We start from the raw sequence: 16,321 nt of genomic DNA, 5'->3' as shown, positions 1-16,321 counted from the left end.
GCATTGAGAAGTTCCCCCAAGTAATTGCCTATTAGCAATGAACACATCCACTATCCAGATAGTAGTTTCCAAAACCACATCTAATAAAGACAAGCAGAGATCCTTGAAACAATACTTGGATCCAGCCAAGAAGGGCAATAGGCAAGATGAGCCTGGAACATCTCATAATGTCACAAAGCCAGAAGGGACTAACAAAGGAAAAATGGCCATTGACCAAAATAATGAGGGGGTGGCACAGAAGCCAAGGGAAAGAACTCTCAAAGGCCGAGGTTGGGACAAACGGAGTAACAAAAACACAACTAAAGTATAAAAACAGATGCTCACAAATCTGCTCTGTTATGAACACATAACTAAGTGGTAAAGGGGCAAATTTCCATGCAGAAGGATTCCATATAATCTATGCAGATGTCCTGCCCCCAAGGATGGGGAGTGAAACTTCCACTCCTTCAGCTGTGGGCTGCTGAAAGTACAGCATGGAAGGACAAGAGAAGAGCCTCCTCAGGGTGGAGGAGCAAACATTCAGTGACTAGGTGACTCAGTCACACGTCCTCGGGATGCTAGGTGATATGATGGAATGGCACTACCTTGGAAATCTTTATCCCCCCAAAATCACAATGTTAGACTTGAGGAGCCTCGGTGACAGGGGTACATCCTGTGAAATACAAAAAGCAGTAACTCCCAAAAAACAGGGAGAGCCATGAAAGCAAGAGAAGCCTGAGAGATTGCCACAGCCAAGAGGATCCCAAAGACACCTAATCACTGACTACAGCATGGCATCAGGAACAGAAAATGAGAATTAAACAGAAGTTAATGTAGTTTAAGAGTAAACTAAAGGACTAGCAGGCACATGCCATGAACTTTATTAATAAATATGCACCAGTGCCATTGCTAATAATAAGAAATGCATAATCCTAATTGCTTCTCAGCCTTTTGGCTAAGATCAAGTGTAGAAATGTACCAGAGTAATATAGTGTTAATAAAAATGACTGTTGGCTTCTCAGCCTTTACGTGAATCTGAAACTGAAAGCCTTAAGAAGCCAAATGAAATGCTGCTATATAGGAAACTGACTGACCCACAGTGCTTTGAGCTTCACCTGTGGGAAGGAGCCCAGATTTACAAGCAGTGACTTCCTTCTTTTGGTCTGTCAAGAAAACCTAATGATGACAGCAGGATCTAGCTAACATTAGGCCATGACAAACTGATCACTTTCAACCCCTTCCCATCCAGAAGTCAGTAGACAGCATCAGCGCCACGATCCCCTCAGCCCTTTCTCTGTCAGTCAGAAGCTGCAGGTTTTAAGTCGGACTATGTCAGAGTCGTTTGGCAGCTGTGAGGGACCTGCCAGGACTTGGCACACGGACAGCGACAGAGGTGCTGAGGGAGTGTTCTGGGAAGCCCAGCTCCTCCACCTCAGCATGTTTGCTGACCAAGTCAAGTTTCTATATTTTCAGCAGCTTCTTTGAAACAATCCTTAAATGCTCCCCGGCGCAGGCAAAGGAAAGCAAGCAGCAGGGTTGTTTTCTCTCTTTAATGGACAGGTGAGATTGTATTTATTAGGCTTTATAATTCCTCCCATAAAGGATATGGGAATGTAAGGCTATCTATCAATTGCAAAACACCTTAAGAGTGTAACCTCTCCCAGGTGTTTCATACAAATGCAGAGTGGAAAATAAAATAAACATGAGATGAAAGAAATAAGGCAGCCTAAGGGAATGAAGTGTGCCTCCCAACATACTGAAACACAGGTAGACTAGTGGTCAGCCCTTTCAGTTCCTTACACTAACTCTGGAGAAAACTACTTCTAAAATACTCTTTTCAAAGTATCTACTCACACTCTCAAAATGACAAGTATAATCCTATCTTCAATTATATTCTTTAGAATGGTTTCATCTCCTATAGGAAGCAAACTTTGCTGAGCTAAAGAGTTTATGCTCAGACTAGCAAAGAATCAAAGCAAAGAGTTTTCAAATGAGGCAGCTGGCAATTCTCCCATCTTCCCTTTTTAAGTGCAGCCACAGAGGCCGGCATAGCTGAGTGCTGTTTGCAGAAAGCTTGACAGTGACTATACTTACAGGAGGCTGGGGGGGCTATTCTCCCTCTGCATTTACCACACTCCAGGGGTGAGGCTTTCAAGCAACCCCTCTTCAGGGACACAGAGGCACGAGATAGTTACATTTCTTGCAGTTGCAACTGGGAAAGTCCAAAGATGCAATTATGAATGTCTTGAGAAATACAAAGTGTCCTTGGGGGCATTTTGGACGTGTTTGGCGTTTGGCATTTTTAAAACCCATTCATTGTTCCTTTGTTCCTTTAAAAATGTTGGTGCATTCACAATGTATCTTTGTCTCCCAGGGATGAAAATATAACATTGCTTTTTCCCTTGCAAATACTGCTACAATGAATCCTGTGTGTGTGTGTGTGTGTGTGTGTGTATGTGTGTGTGTGTGTGTGTGTACTATGCACATTGTACACGTGTGCAACTAGACAAATATTTGGCATACCTGTGCAAAATCACTAAATTAAATATCTAGAAGAAGATCGACTTGCCCAATTGATTAGTGTACTTTCAATGTTTGTAGACACTCTGAAATTGCCCTCTTACAGATGTGTCCTCTGTTTATATCTCCACCAACACCACGTGAGACCCTCCTCCTGCAGGTGCTTTTAAAAGGCAGAAACACGGGCCACGGAGGACAGATCTAACAGACACCCGGAAGACCTACCCCAACCCCCTCAGCAATGAAAATCCTATTTCTGGGGGAGCAGCCGTTCTGTTTACTTCAAGGTTGCTATGTGACAGATGTGTCCCCAGCTCAAATTTACACGTTCCAGATGAAGGTGGGTTGTCTTTCAACACCAGCCATCTTTCACCAGGCTGATCTCCAGCCTCCAAGGGCGACACTCTGCTTAGCACTCTGCACTTAGGATGTGCCTGAGTCAGGGTCGGGGCACAGGAAGGCTCAGGAGGAAAGACAGTAAGGATGTTTTTCTCTTGGTATTAGCAGATAACTTTCATTTCTTAGGCTGACCTGCTTCTCTTTCATATGAACCCGAGTAACACTGGGACAGTGTCATTTTAGCTGAACTATTTCAAGTCCTTGGTGAAGACCTTTATGTTTTCATGAATTTGTTGATCAAGAAGAAATACCTTTCATCATATCAGAACAATCATGTAGTAGAACCATCACTAGTTAATAACAAAATATGCAATACCAACATTATTAAGTATTTTTCTGGGACACTTGACACCAGAGATTTGTTTTTTTAAATTGATCAAACACATGAACTCACTTTGGTGTGAGGCAGGGTCTCCCTTCAGGTCTCAGACTTACGTGGACGAGCCAACTGCTTTAGTTTTTCTTAGTAGAGTGACCTAGTCACAAGTCAGGAAATCAAACTTTTGTCTGCTCTGTGGCTCAGTAAACATAGAAGATGCTCAGTATCCAGCTGCCCATCTTGGGCTTCCAGTTTCCATGGTAGCTATTTGATGGTCAAAATTCTACAGGCAAGAAGAGGGCCGGTGGGCCCAGTGGAAGCCAGTTTCTCTGTTCCCTTTTTGTCCATCCTGCCTCCCTTGACCTAGAACTCTTTTCATCCCTTTACAGTACCCCAGGTTCATTTCCTGTCACTCCCCAAAGATCACTTCTCATCAGATTCGCCCTCTCTGCTGCCTTGCTCTTGCTGCCTGCTCCCTTTCCACTCTCCAAGCCTTACAGGCCCACCACCGGCATCTCCCCCACTAAAGCCTGCACTGTTCTCCCTGCTCACTGGCCTCCTCATCTAACTTCTTTAGCCTTAACTCCTCCTCCATCGTTTGCTTGGGCTCCAATCACCAGCCACCCTCACCCTTTTCCACTAAGAGAAGCACATTTGAAACTTTCCTTGGCCTCCACCCGTCAGCAACCTCCAAGCAGAGCTTCCAAATCTCTGTTGTTTCTCAAGCACAGACGGCTGAGGTAATTTGACCATTGCTGTGGCCACAGGCTTTCCCCACTGAAAGGCTTCGTTTCCAACAGTCCTTTTCAGCAGAGAGTAACAAAGGGTCAAAGGCCACTTGTAGCATTTCAGCTATCCGGAATACAAATTTAAATGAGGACAAAAGAAATAGGTCTGAGGTAGGGGTGGAGGCACTGGCCTAGCAAGTGCATTGCACTGGATTCAGACTTCAGTACTGCAAGGACAAGAAAGCAATACATTTAAAGTATTGGGTTTATATCACACATGGACACATGGAAAGGAAACAGGGCTGTATTCAAACCATCCTTAACAGAAAAAAGTTCTTAGTGGGACAGTGCTCCCCTGCCAGGCACAAGGCCCTGGGTTTGACTGATTCTTACTACAATAAGAAAAAAGAGAAACCTTCTTTTTTTTCCCAGAATCAAAAGCAAGACCATTTCTATATTCAAATTGTTTCATTGTGTAAATTTTTTTCTACGAAAATTTAAAAGCTTAAACTGTCATCGCTGCCGGCACAGGCATTTCTTGGGGAGACGTAGAAGCAATTCATGATGATCAGGCTGTAATGAGAAAGATGCTTATTTACAAACAGCACAACTCACTTCAGAAAAAGAGGAGAGGCTTCACACTGCAGTTCAAAACAGAACTGCCATGGCCGGAGGTACAGCTTAGTCGGGAGACTGTTGAGCGAGGGCGCAGGAAGCCCTGGCTTTCCATCCCCAACACCCCAGAAACTAGTGTGTGGGTGCACACTTGCAATCCCAGCGCTTGGGTGGTGGAGGCAGGAGGGTGATCAGAAGTTTGAGTCATCCTCAGCCGCCCAGAGAATGGAGGGCTAGCCTGGACGACATGAGACCTGTTCTCAGCAACAAAACAAGCGACAACCCCCGCAGAACTACTTTCCGAGGCAGCAGCCCCATTTCTGAGTGGTTTATCCAAGAAAATTGAAACCGGGACCTTGAAGGGATGTTTGCATTCACACAGTTCACTGCAGCACTGTTCACAATAACCTGCTAAATAAACAAATAATAAAGGAAAATGTGATATACAGGTGTGTATACATATACCCATACGCGCACACGCAAGAATACTCTTCAGCACTAGCAAGAGGGCAGCTTGGGGTTCGTGAAGGGCGAAGTGAGCTAGTTGCAAGAGGATGCATGCTGGGCAACCTTACTTATGTGTCTGCGCTGTAGTGATGCAGGTGATTATGGCTGGAGGTTCTAGAAGTGGGCTGTACCACATTGTATCCGCAGTTAATAATGGCGCGCTGTGCAGTCACACCTAGATCTTACATGTTCTCACCGCAACTCAAAGCCACAAAGGTTCACTTGCAGCAAGCTCCCTTGGCTGTTGCCAAGGAAAGAAAGGCCAGTGTTTGCTGTTTCTGAAAGACACGTGGTGGTGTGAGCATGGACACTTGTGGACACACACATCTGACCCAGGAAACAGTGCATGGTCACGGGTAGCAGGAAATGGAACAGGAAATGCTACATCACTTGCACTTCTGGCCGTTTCTCCCAGAAGAAGCTATGAACAAGCAAGGAACCAGGGGTTGCTGGAGGATTACCCAGCCCGACCCTTCAGGCTGGACCTCCTGCCTCCTGTTTAATAAGCAACAGCAGCATGAGCAGCTCCCACCATCTTTCAACCCTCCGTCCCTTTGCCCTGGCATCCCATTTCCCGCCCCATGCTCACCTACTCCCATCTCCAGCTGCTTCTTCCCTGTTCCAAAAGCAAAGCAAAACAAAGCAAAGCAAAACAAAACTGGAAAACCATAATTCTCCATCCATGTTTAAAAACATACTTGCTACACACATGGTCAATTGCCTTCCTCTCAGTTCAAAGCCCATTTGTATAAACATGCTTATATTGTTTGAGTCTGTGTATGTATATGTATATAGAGATTAGATCTGCATTGCTATGTAAATATAATTAGAATAATGAAACAAATATATCACTGTGCTATAAAATATAGAGGATCTGACACTGTTAGTAAAGAAGAAAAACCACAATTTCATGTATGGTAATCACCTTTACAAAGCAAACCCCTCTAAGAAGCTGTTAAGAGGCGAGCACTGCCCAGGGTATGTGCTTAGGATCCTGAATCAAATTACTGAGCTCTGCTTATTTGCTACATGATATTCGGCTTCTCTGCCCACTCCCTGATGCTTAATAAAGATTCATATCCTCTGCTTCTCACCAATTTGCTGGATCATTTAACAGAATCTGCTGATGGACCCAAAGACACAAAAAACCAAGAAGGGGTGGTACAGATTATTGCTTAAAGATTTGGCTTTTAGGAGCAAAGGGATAAAAGGAGGCCTGCCAATGGACTGCAAGACCCAACTTCGCAGCTCACTCTGTAATTACCATCATGCTATGTGATAGAAAGACTGCAGTTTTTTTCTTTTCTTGGTAGCCTCATTCCTAAACTGTGTTAAGCTTAAACATGCTTAAGGCACTGCTGGGGAATGGATGGTGTTCATGTTTTGATATGGCTGCTGAGGACCTGTATATTTTCAGTTGATTAAAAAAAATCATCATTATTTTATGATGTGTTTACTTCTGGCTGTTCATGCATGTCTCAATAAAGAGTTTAAAAAGGAATGTGCTATCTTCATATATAGATATAGAAGACCTGGAAATGTCTGTGAATATGCTTTATCAAGTGGTTAAAACCTTGGGATGCTTGCTGCTTGAACCCCCCAAAAAAGTAAGTTCAGGAACTCAGTCTGTGGCTAGAAGTACATCTGATTTGTGAATGCAGTGGGTCTGAGCACAGTCAGCAACAGAATCTTTGTAGAAATGATTTCAAACGGGTTTAGATTCAGGTGGTAATGGGGGTTGGGCTGTGGCTAGGCCTGATAGAAAAGGAAAGGAAACCTGTTCTGTAACCACAGCAGTCCCCAGGAGACTCTGCTGAGGTCACCAGCTGTGCCTGTCCATCTCCCAGGCACTTCAGTTTGGGATGTTAGAGTCACTTGCCACAACCTCCTAACAAAGCCAGATCGCCACCTTCCATCTTTTTCTCTTCTCCCCATCCCACCTGGGACAGCTCAGCGGGGCCTCTAGATCCTCGTCCACCCTGGTTCTTTCCTTACTGTCCCCAAGTAGACATACTATTTAAAACAAAACAAACAACAACCCCCGCCCCCAAACAAAACAAAACTTTGCTTTCAGTGGTGGTTCCCCTTGAGTTGTGGGTTCTTTGCCTTTGCACCAGCCATCCGCTCTTCCTCTTTCCAGGAGTTTCTGATTTCTCTGTGGGCATCCACACAGTCTAAGGTGACTTTCCTCTTCATGGTTTCAGGGACACAGTCTCTATTCTTTCTTTCTCTCCCACACATCTACAATATTGACTATAAAGCATACAAGGTGCGGCAGAAACACGGACAGAGGGGGGGGATCTTTGAGAGTTGTGACTTTGTCTCCAGATGGGGCCCCATGCTGTAGCCTTTTCAGTAAAATAATGGATGAGTTTATTGTTTCACCTTCTGGTTGGAATTGTTATTAACAAACTGATACACCTGATTTTTTTCCCCCTGGTGGTGCTGGACCTAAAGGCAAGGTCCTGCTACGCAAGCGCTCTGCCCCGCATTGCAGCCCTTGAAAGAACTTCGATCAGCTGTCAGAGCTCACTAGCTCTGCTCCCTTGTCCGTTCCCTTTGACACGCCTGGCACGAACCAGTTGCCTCTCCGTGTGCCCGCTGTCCCTTCGAGAAAAGCATCTATTTTGTTTTGTCATTATATTGTCTGGGTCCACCATCCCTTATCAGCAATTCTAAAGTTCAAGATGCATCATAAAGAAAAAAAAAAAAAACCTCTTTTTCTTTTTTAAAAACTTTGCATTTAGGCAATAATTTTTATTTAAAAAAATGGTGTAGAGGGATTTCTCTCTAGTATTTATGTGATTGTTTCACTGCAGGGGTTTGAAAGTTTCAGACTTTGAGATGTCACAAACCCTAAGGGGATGTTAGGTGGTATACGCCTATAACGGCGAGCTCATAACCTCTCTGCCAAGGATGGCAGGGAATCAATATTTTTGGGGTTTGGCGAGAACATTCATACCGCACACAATATGCATTACTTTGCTACGAATATTATACAGTATTCTTTAGAAAGAAACCATCTCCCAAAGGAGGACACTGTAGCTCTTCAGTCAACACAGGAGCTGCTGCCTTGAGATTCGAGGTCAGTGGCCTCATCATGGTCTTAATCTACACTGGAAAAGCAATCAGCAGCTCTGTGGTGCTGTAATGATGGCTGTTTGGCTTTTCTTCTTCTTCTTCTTCTTCTTCTTCTTCTTCTTCTTCTTCTTCTTCTTCTTCTTCTTCTTCTTCTTCTTCTTTTTGGTCAGAACAATGCAACACAGTGAGTGGTGCCTGGTGCAAACTGTGGTTTTGGGCAAGTGAGGACACAGCGATTTTGGCACGCCACTTGTACTACGTGCACCCACGAAAGGAAGATGTTAGCAGGAGGGAAACTGGGATAAGTACTGAGGGAACTTAAAGGGGTTCAAGATTTTCTGCCCAAACTTTTTACAAGCAAAGCTGCCTTTGAAAGTCTACCAATAGAAGCTGGACATGAGGGTGTACACATGTGGTCTCAGTGCTCAGGAGCCTGAGACATGAGAAGCCACGCTTGAGGCCAGCCTAGGCTACAGAGAAAGACCTAATCGGAAAAGGAACACGTTCAAATAGAGCAACGACGAGATGAATATGACCAGACTAATCGGAAAAGGAACACGTTCAAATAGAGCAACGGTGAGATGAATATGACCAGACTAATGTTACATGTGTACACGCATGAAAAACCTATAATAAATCCCATTACTTTACACAATTAACTAATAACTTTTACACTAGGTTTTGTTTTTTTTTTTAAATAAGTCTGTGTACATTTGTAATTTGAAAAGAAATGAATGCATTTGGGGGAGATTGGCCTACTTTTGATGAACGATTCAGTAAATATGCCGGCAGGCTCTCTATAGCAGGAATGGAGTGGAAATGCTTTTATCATGGAGCTTAAGTTCCTCCTGACAGTGGGTGCTTGTTAGTGAGAATCACTTCTTCTCCCGGAGGTCTGGGTGATACCCAAGCTCCCAAGACTCACTCTAAGGGCAGTGTAAAGAAACAGATACAGAAGTGTGGAGAGGTGGCTCTTGTAGCAAAAAGAGGGTATAATCTTCCAAAGGAAATGGGTGGACATTGTGCATACAGGAGCGTGGGAAGAGAAGACACATACCTTAGGGCATGGGGAAAGTGGAATCTCCCTTGAGAGTCGAAGAGAGCATGGTGGCTGGAGATGCAGGTATTGAACTTACTTACTAGCTGGAGGATGTGTGAGGCTGGGGAAGTCATTGGACCTCTCCATTCTTGCACTCCTCTGTTATAAGCAGGAGGTCATGATCACACTTGCCCCACAGACTTGCGTCAATTAAATGAACGAAACTATCCAACTCAAGTCCTTGATACCATAGTTAAGAGTATAACAAATGCCCAGATAAAGGTAGTTACTATTAGCATTGTCTGGACTATCATAAATCTCTTGAAAATCTCCAGTAAAGATGTTTTCATAGCTCAAGATCAGTGTGTTAGTTTTGAGAAGACTGGGAAAAATATGGTGGTTGAATGGAAGAGTAAAAAAGTACTGTTTCCCCCTTTATCCTGTAGCAAGCAATAAAGAGACCAGAGACCAGTGAGGGATTCATAGCTCCAAGGTTTAAGCAGAAGTGGTTGCCGGATGAAGCTGGCAGAAAGATTCATGATGCTGCCAAGGAACCCTTTGGAGGAAACAGATGCAAAGAGAAGCAATGACATAAATTCTATGTTTGAGAGAGAGAGAGAAAGAGAGAGAGAGAGAGAGAGAGAGAGAGAGAGAGAGAGAGAGAGAGAGAGATGCTCTTCTGCAATGGGAGTTAGAGGAACCAGTGAGCCCCTGAGTAGATTAAGAATCGTTCTAGGACATGCTTGTTAAATTTAGGTGTGCTGTATTTGATAGCATGTGGGAGAAGATAAACTCAAAAGGCAGCATTCAGCCCTCAGTGTCGGCTCAGCTCACCTCAGCCTGCGTCCCATAGGGTCAGGAACCCCCCTTGCCTCTGACCTCTTTGCTCTCCCATACTGATCTGTACTTCTCTGTCACACTTCTCTTTCCTCATTCTCTTTCCTTCTGGACTATTCTGTTTCCCTGCTTTGTGGGAACCTGTGGTCTTTCTGAGAAGCCCATCTTACCTATGCAAGCTCCTATCAATCTCCTCTATAGCTCCCTCTATAGAGCAAATACCTCAGCAAATACTTGCAAAAGGGACCTGTCATTTAAGGTTGACTGATTTGAAATCTGTCCCTTGGGTTATTTTTGCCATTAGCATGTGCATTAATCTTTCTTTAGCTCCTCTCAAAAGTTCTGCCCCTTTTAAAACTTTTTCTGTCCTAATCAAACACTTGCAGCATCATTCCACTGTTCTCATTAGAGCTGTCTGAGGTTTCAAACGTGGCTTTCTAAAGCGGGTCCTTGATGAGTCGTGTTCCTTTTGAATATGTGGTCTTTAGAGGAAACTCTAAATTTGGGTTCCACACATTTAAGAGTTTGTATTATCAGACTAATCAGTAGAAAGAATTAATTGTCCCACTCCTTTTAATGGAAGATCAGGGAGAGAAAGGAACATTTTCTTGACACATGAAAGGACTGTTCAATCATGAGCAATTTAGCTAAAAGGAAAGAATTAGCTTGGATTTGAAAGATGTCATTTTTCTCTCATTCTTGGGACACAGAAAAGGACTTGTTCCCTGGGCTCAGAACTTGAGCTTGGCATATTTTACCTTCCATTTTTGTCACTAGTGTGTTTGGTTTGATTTTTCTTTCTGTCAAAGCATATACTTATAAACTAATATGAAGTTTCAAATTCCTTTACCTAATATAAACATAAATCTCAGCCCTAAAAGGAAAGTGAAGGAGGGCTAGGGCCTTTCTCTTCCTGGATCTTATTTTTTTCAACTGCTAAAAGCAAGCCAGAAGAAGATTACTGGGAATTTCTTTTAAAGGAAAACCAACTTATTAAGCACATGCTTTCCATCCTGACAGACAGCCCTGGTCTGCCTTGACTGCCAGAGTTTGGAGACCTACTGGCTTCCCACTGCTGCTCTGGCTTGTTCTACCTCAGCCTGTCTCAGCACTCTGTACCCAGACTCAACTTTAACACTTGCTTTAGAGTCCTTGTCTTGCCTGTCACAAGCTGAGCGATCCTAAGCAACTCACTGACTCCTTTCTGGGTCCCAGAATCCTAGAGAAAAGTACCCAGAGAACAAAGTTCTGCAGAGGGAGACCAAGGGGGAACACAGAGCCCGCTGAACCTGGTATCTGGTGGTTTGGCTTCAGCTCCAGCTTCGGCTTTGGGTTCAGCTTGCTTTGGCTCTCATAGTATTTCTTCATATAGCTGTTTGTTTCCTGAAAAACACAAGGCTGACAAAAAGATCAGCACTGAGAATCTGCAAGGTTGACTACCATTCTCTCTATATATATTCTATATATATATAGTTTCTCTATATAGTCTATGCACAGACTATATAGTCTCTCCATATATACATATATTCTCCCTATATATATCCTATATAAATATGGTCTGTCTCCATATAGTCTATATGTAGTCTCTCTCTATATACATATATATGTATATAGAGAGACTGTTTATATAGAATATATATGTATATATAGAGAGACTATATATAGTCTCTATCTATGCACACACATATATATATATATAGAGAGAGAGACTATAAAAAAGAAAAAAAAGATGAAAAGAACCCAGCTTCTTGTTTGTTTGTTTGTTCTAGCTTTGTTTTTTTTTTTGTTTGTTTGTTTGTTTGTTTGAGACAGAGTTTCTCTGTGAAGCCTTGGCTGTCCTGGAACTTGCTCTGCAGACCAGGCTGGCCTCGGCCCCCGTCCCTGCCATTCTGGAATTAAAGGCCTGCACCACCACTGACTGGCAACCAGCACTATGGACTCTGTCACTAAGCCACACTCCCATCCCTGAGTAGTCTAATTTTTTTAAATTCTTTATTAATTACACTTTATTCATTTTGTATTCCCCCTGTGGTTCCCTCCCTACTCCTGTCCCAATCCCTCCCTTCCTCTACTCTCTGCATGCATGCCCCTCCCCAAGTCCACTGATAGGGGAGGTCTTTTCCTTCCTTCTAATCCCAGTCAATTAGGTCTCATCAGGAGTGGCTGCATTGTTTTCTTCTGTGGCCTGGTAATGCTGCTCCCCCCTTAGGGGGAGGTAATTAAAGAGCAGGCCAATCAGTTCATTTCAGAGATAGTCCCTGTTCCTATTACAATGGAACCCACTTGGATACTGAACTGCCATGGGCTACATCTGTGCAGGGGTCTTAGTTTATCTCCATGCATAGTCCCTGGTTGGAGTATTAGTCTCAGAAAAGACTCCTGTGCTCAGATTTTTTGGTTCTGTTGCTCTCCTTGTGGAGTTTCTGTCCTCTCCAGATCTTACTGTTTCCCACTTCTTTCATAAGATTCCCTGCACTCTGCCCAAAGGTTGCCCATAAGTCTCAGCATCTGCATTGATAGTCTGCAGGGCAGAGCCTTTCAGAGGTCCTATGTCAGCCTCCTGACTTGGTCCCTCTTTTTGCCTTCTGATGTCCATCCTCTTTGCCTTTCTGGATAGGGATTGAGCATTCAGACAACTAGGAATAGTGCTTCCTCAAGATCCAGCTATACCACTCCTAGGCATATACCCAAAAGAGGCTCAAGTACACAATAAGGACATTTGCTCAACCATGTTTGTAGCAGCCTTATTTGTAATAGCCAGAAGCTGGAAACAGCCCAGATGCCCCTCAGTGGAGGAATGGATACAGAAATTGTGGTACATCTACACAATGGAATATTACTCAGCAATAAAAAACAAGGAAATCATGAAATTTGCAGGTAAATAGTGGGATCTGGAAAAGGTCATCCTGAGTGAGCTATCCCAGAAGCAGAAAGACACACAAGGTATATACTCATTCATATAGACATATAATATAGGATAAACCTACTAAAATCTGTAGCCTAACTTTTAAAGGCAGATAAAATCTTAAACGAGAACTTCTCAAGAGAAGCTATCCGAATGGCCAACAACACACTAAAAGACATTCAACATCATGTCATCAAGTAGAAGCAAACTCAAATCATAGCAAGATGTTTCTGTAAGCCTAGCAAGCAAAGCTGAAGCTAAAATTAACAGATGGATGGAGCTCAGTGTTATGAAATCAGTACATGGAGAAACTTCAGTCTCATACCTTGCAGGTGGGAGTATAAAATGGTAAAATCATTTTGAAAAGCTCCCTGGCAGTTTATTACAAAGTTAAACATAAGCTTGCTTTACAATCCGGCAATTCTAGTCTAAATACTTACCTCAGAGAAATTACATGTAAGTCTGTGAAGAAATCCACACATATATGTTCCTGGAACTTTACCACAACATTAAAAACACTAAAAATCACTCAAATGCCCATCAGCAGGCAAATGGATGGGTTCAAGCACGGGGATACCATAAAACGGGCAAATCTGAAAACAGTATGACTTAAGGAAGACCAAACTGAATGACCCCCTCTGCATGAGATGGTGAACAAACAAGACAGTTCACAGTGAAAAAAACAAAAACAAAAACTGAGTGTGGTTTTTCTTGTAAGAAGTGGCTGGTGGTGTTGTACAGACACATCCAATGGATCACACATCAATGATCACACATCAATGATCACATAGCCGATGGATCACACATCCAGTGCAGTGATACCAATTAGATTAGACTTCAATAAAGCAACTAAAAAAAAAAAAAGATCATGACATGGAATCCAAAAGATATTATATCATGTAATCAGGAAAATCTACTTTGCTGTGTCTTAATATGCTTAAGGTTTCTATAGTCAAGATGTGCCTTAGAATCAATGGCATATCAAAGTCTCATTGTTAGATATTTTTACTTCTTAGAAGTGTGTTAAATTCCAAAAAATTGAAAGACGGTGACTTGTAAGCTTTTTTTTTTTTTTCAAAATCCTTGCCATAGTCATGCCACCTGAGGATTTCTTCCATAGTTTCTGCTTTGACAGAGCTAACACCTACTAATACTTAGGTATTGGGTAATCTAGCATCACTCTGAGTTCATGCCCTACAAAACGACTTTCTCTAACAACTATGCTTGGAGTCATTGAAGACAAATTGACCTGGCTGCCAGACTCCAGCCCTGCTCTCTACAGCTCCACAGCTGGGGATTCGGCCTCCATTAACAGGCTCAGCTAGGCGGCAGCCTTAAGGCCTTACTAAGCCAAAGGCAGGAGTAACTTCAGCGTTGCCATGGCTCCGGCTGCCAGTTCTGCTCAATCCCTGTCCAGCCCTAATGACCAGTTTCACAGAACTGTGAGAAGTGCCAGCCAAGTCTTTTCTGTTCCCTCAAATTAGTGTGAAAGATAACTTTGCCGTTGCTTCTCTTAGCATCTATTACCGACCTCATCATCCCATGCCGCCCTCAATTAGGGAGGCTGCAAAGCCAAGTGCTTGCTCTCCTAGCTTCCCTGGTTACTTGTAGCAGGCAGGTGATCTGTCCTGGCCAATGAACATGGCACAATGGGAGAAGCTAGGAGAGAAGTTTCTGATCTGTTACCCCACCTTTCTGGGTCTCACCTTGAACTTAGCTGTAGCAGCTGAGCTCAGAAGTGCTCTCCGGCAGCTGTTAAACAGCAAGGAATTCCATGCCAAGAAGGTAGAGAGGGGAAACAGAATCAGCCTTGAAACAAGCTATGGCCACAGTTTTAAGGACATTGCTGATGACATTGTGACTATTTTTCTAGAAGTCCCTAGTTCCCAGTGATTCATCCTGAAATATTTATACGTTAAATACAGTGTCTAGAATTTGCTTCAGTCTTGCCCAGTGGAAGCTGGTGGAGAGAGTAAATGTGTAGGCACATGAAATAACACCAACAGTGTTTTCATGTATGTTCTGAGCTCTCCATGACGGAATGAGTAAAAAACCTGAGACAATGTGACAGCCAAGAGATGCCTAGGGAGACCTGGGGCCTTGAAACAATGGGGAATGGGCTAGATTCTGAATGTCCCAAGCCCACTCATGGACAAATGAATGAAATTCGAATGAAAAAAATGTGATTAATTAATAATATCAGTACAGATTTCTTTTGACTAATGTGTTAAAGGGAGAGGAAACTGGGTAAAATGCGTGTAAAATCTTTGCATCATTGTTACGGCTTTCCTATGATATTAAAGCCATTCCAAGCCAAAGAAGATTATTTTTAAAAATCTAAAAGAAAAGAAGAGTTTGGCTTTCTAACAGCGTTACTGGGTGCTGAGCTAGCACCAGCAACAACCTAGCCTAGAGCCCTCATTATGTAAGAAAAAGAAAAAAGAAATCTCAATAGCAAATTTAGGTGTTACCTGTAGTTCACTAAATATGAATTGATAAAATGTGCTCATTTGTCTGGTGCAGTGAGCTCTTTAAACCCATAGCTGAAAACAACAGCACTAAGTACCAGGCAGCAACTTAGAGGCAGTTCTCTCAGGAGCCAGCGCTCCCTACAGTGCTGGCCAGAGGCATCATTCCAGCAGGACTTGCATGCCAACCCCACCCCACCCCCACTCCCAGTGCTCATAAGGGAACCAGGCTATGAAGAAGAGAGAGGCTGGCTGTCTTGCTCAGAGCCTGCCTGAAGCAGACAATTAGTAGCCCTTGTGATGGCAGATCAAGAGAAATGCAATGGCTTTCTCTTTTTTAAAATTTTAATTCCTCATTTTTCAATGCTTTGCCACTTCACTTCTTCAGCTTCAATGAATCAGGAAGTGCAACAGAGAACAGATCTCATGCACTAGCAATAAAAAATAAAATAAAATAATAAAAGTGTGTAAGACATATATGAATAAAAACATGGAACTTTATAGGAGATGAAAGAAGGACCTGAAAGAAAATAGCATCATCATGTTCCCTGATGTGAAGATGCTGCGCTGTACAGTAGCCATTGTCGTAAATTAATCTGAAAGTGAAAATATTATCAATCAAAAGATGAGTATAAAAAAACCAAGTCTCATAAATTGTGTTTAAAATGGCTCCTACAACTCTATGAACATAGCTGTAACACATTTATGAGATAACATAAGAGAAATCTTCCACAATCAAAGAGATCCTGGAGATGGCCCCCAAAGCACCAGCCATCAAAGAGAAAAATTGACAAATTGGGCTTTATCAAAACTTAAAACTGTGCTCTGGAGAACACCATGTTAAGAGACTAAAAAGATAATCAAGGTCTTGGTCAAAAGACACATCTAACAGATATGAGCAGCTACCTGGTTTGGGGACCTGGC

This window comes from Meriones unguiculatus, chromosome 11 (assembly GCF_030254825.1).
Source record: "Meriones unguiculatus strain TT.TT164.6M chromosome 11, Bangor_MerUng_6.1, whole genome shotgun sequence".
NCBI lineage: Eukaryota > Metazoa > Chordata > Mammalia > Rodentia > Muridae > Meriones > Meriones unguiculatus.
This window is presented reverse-complemented; position numbering follows the sequence as displayed.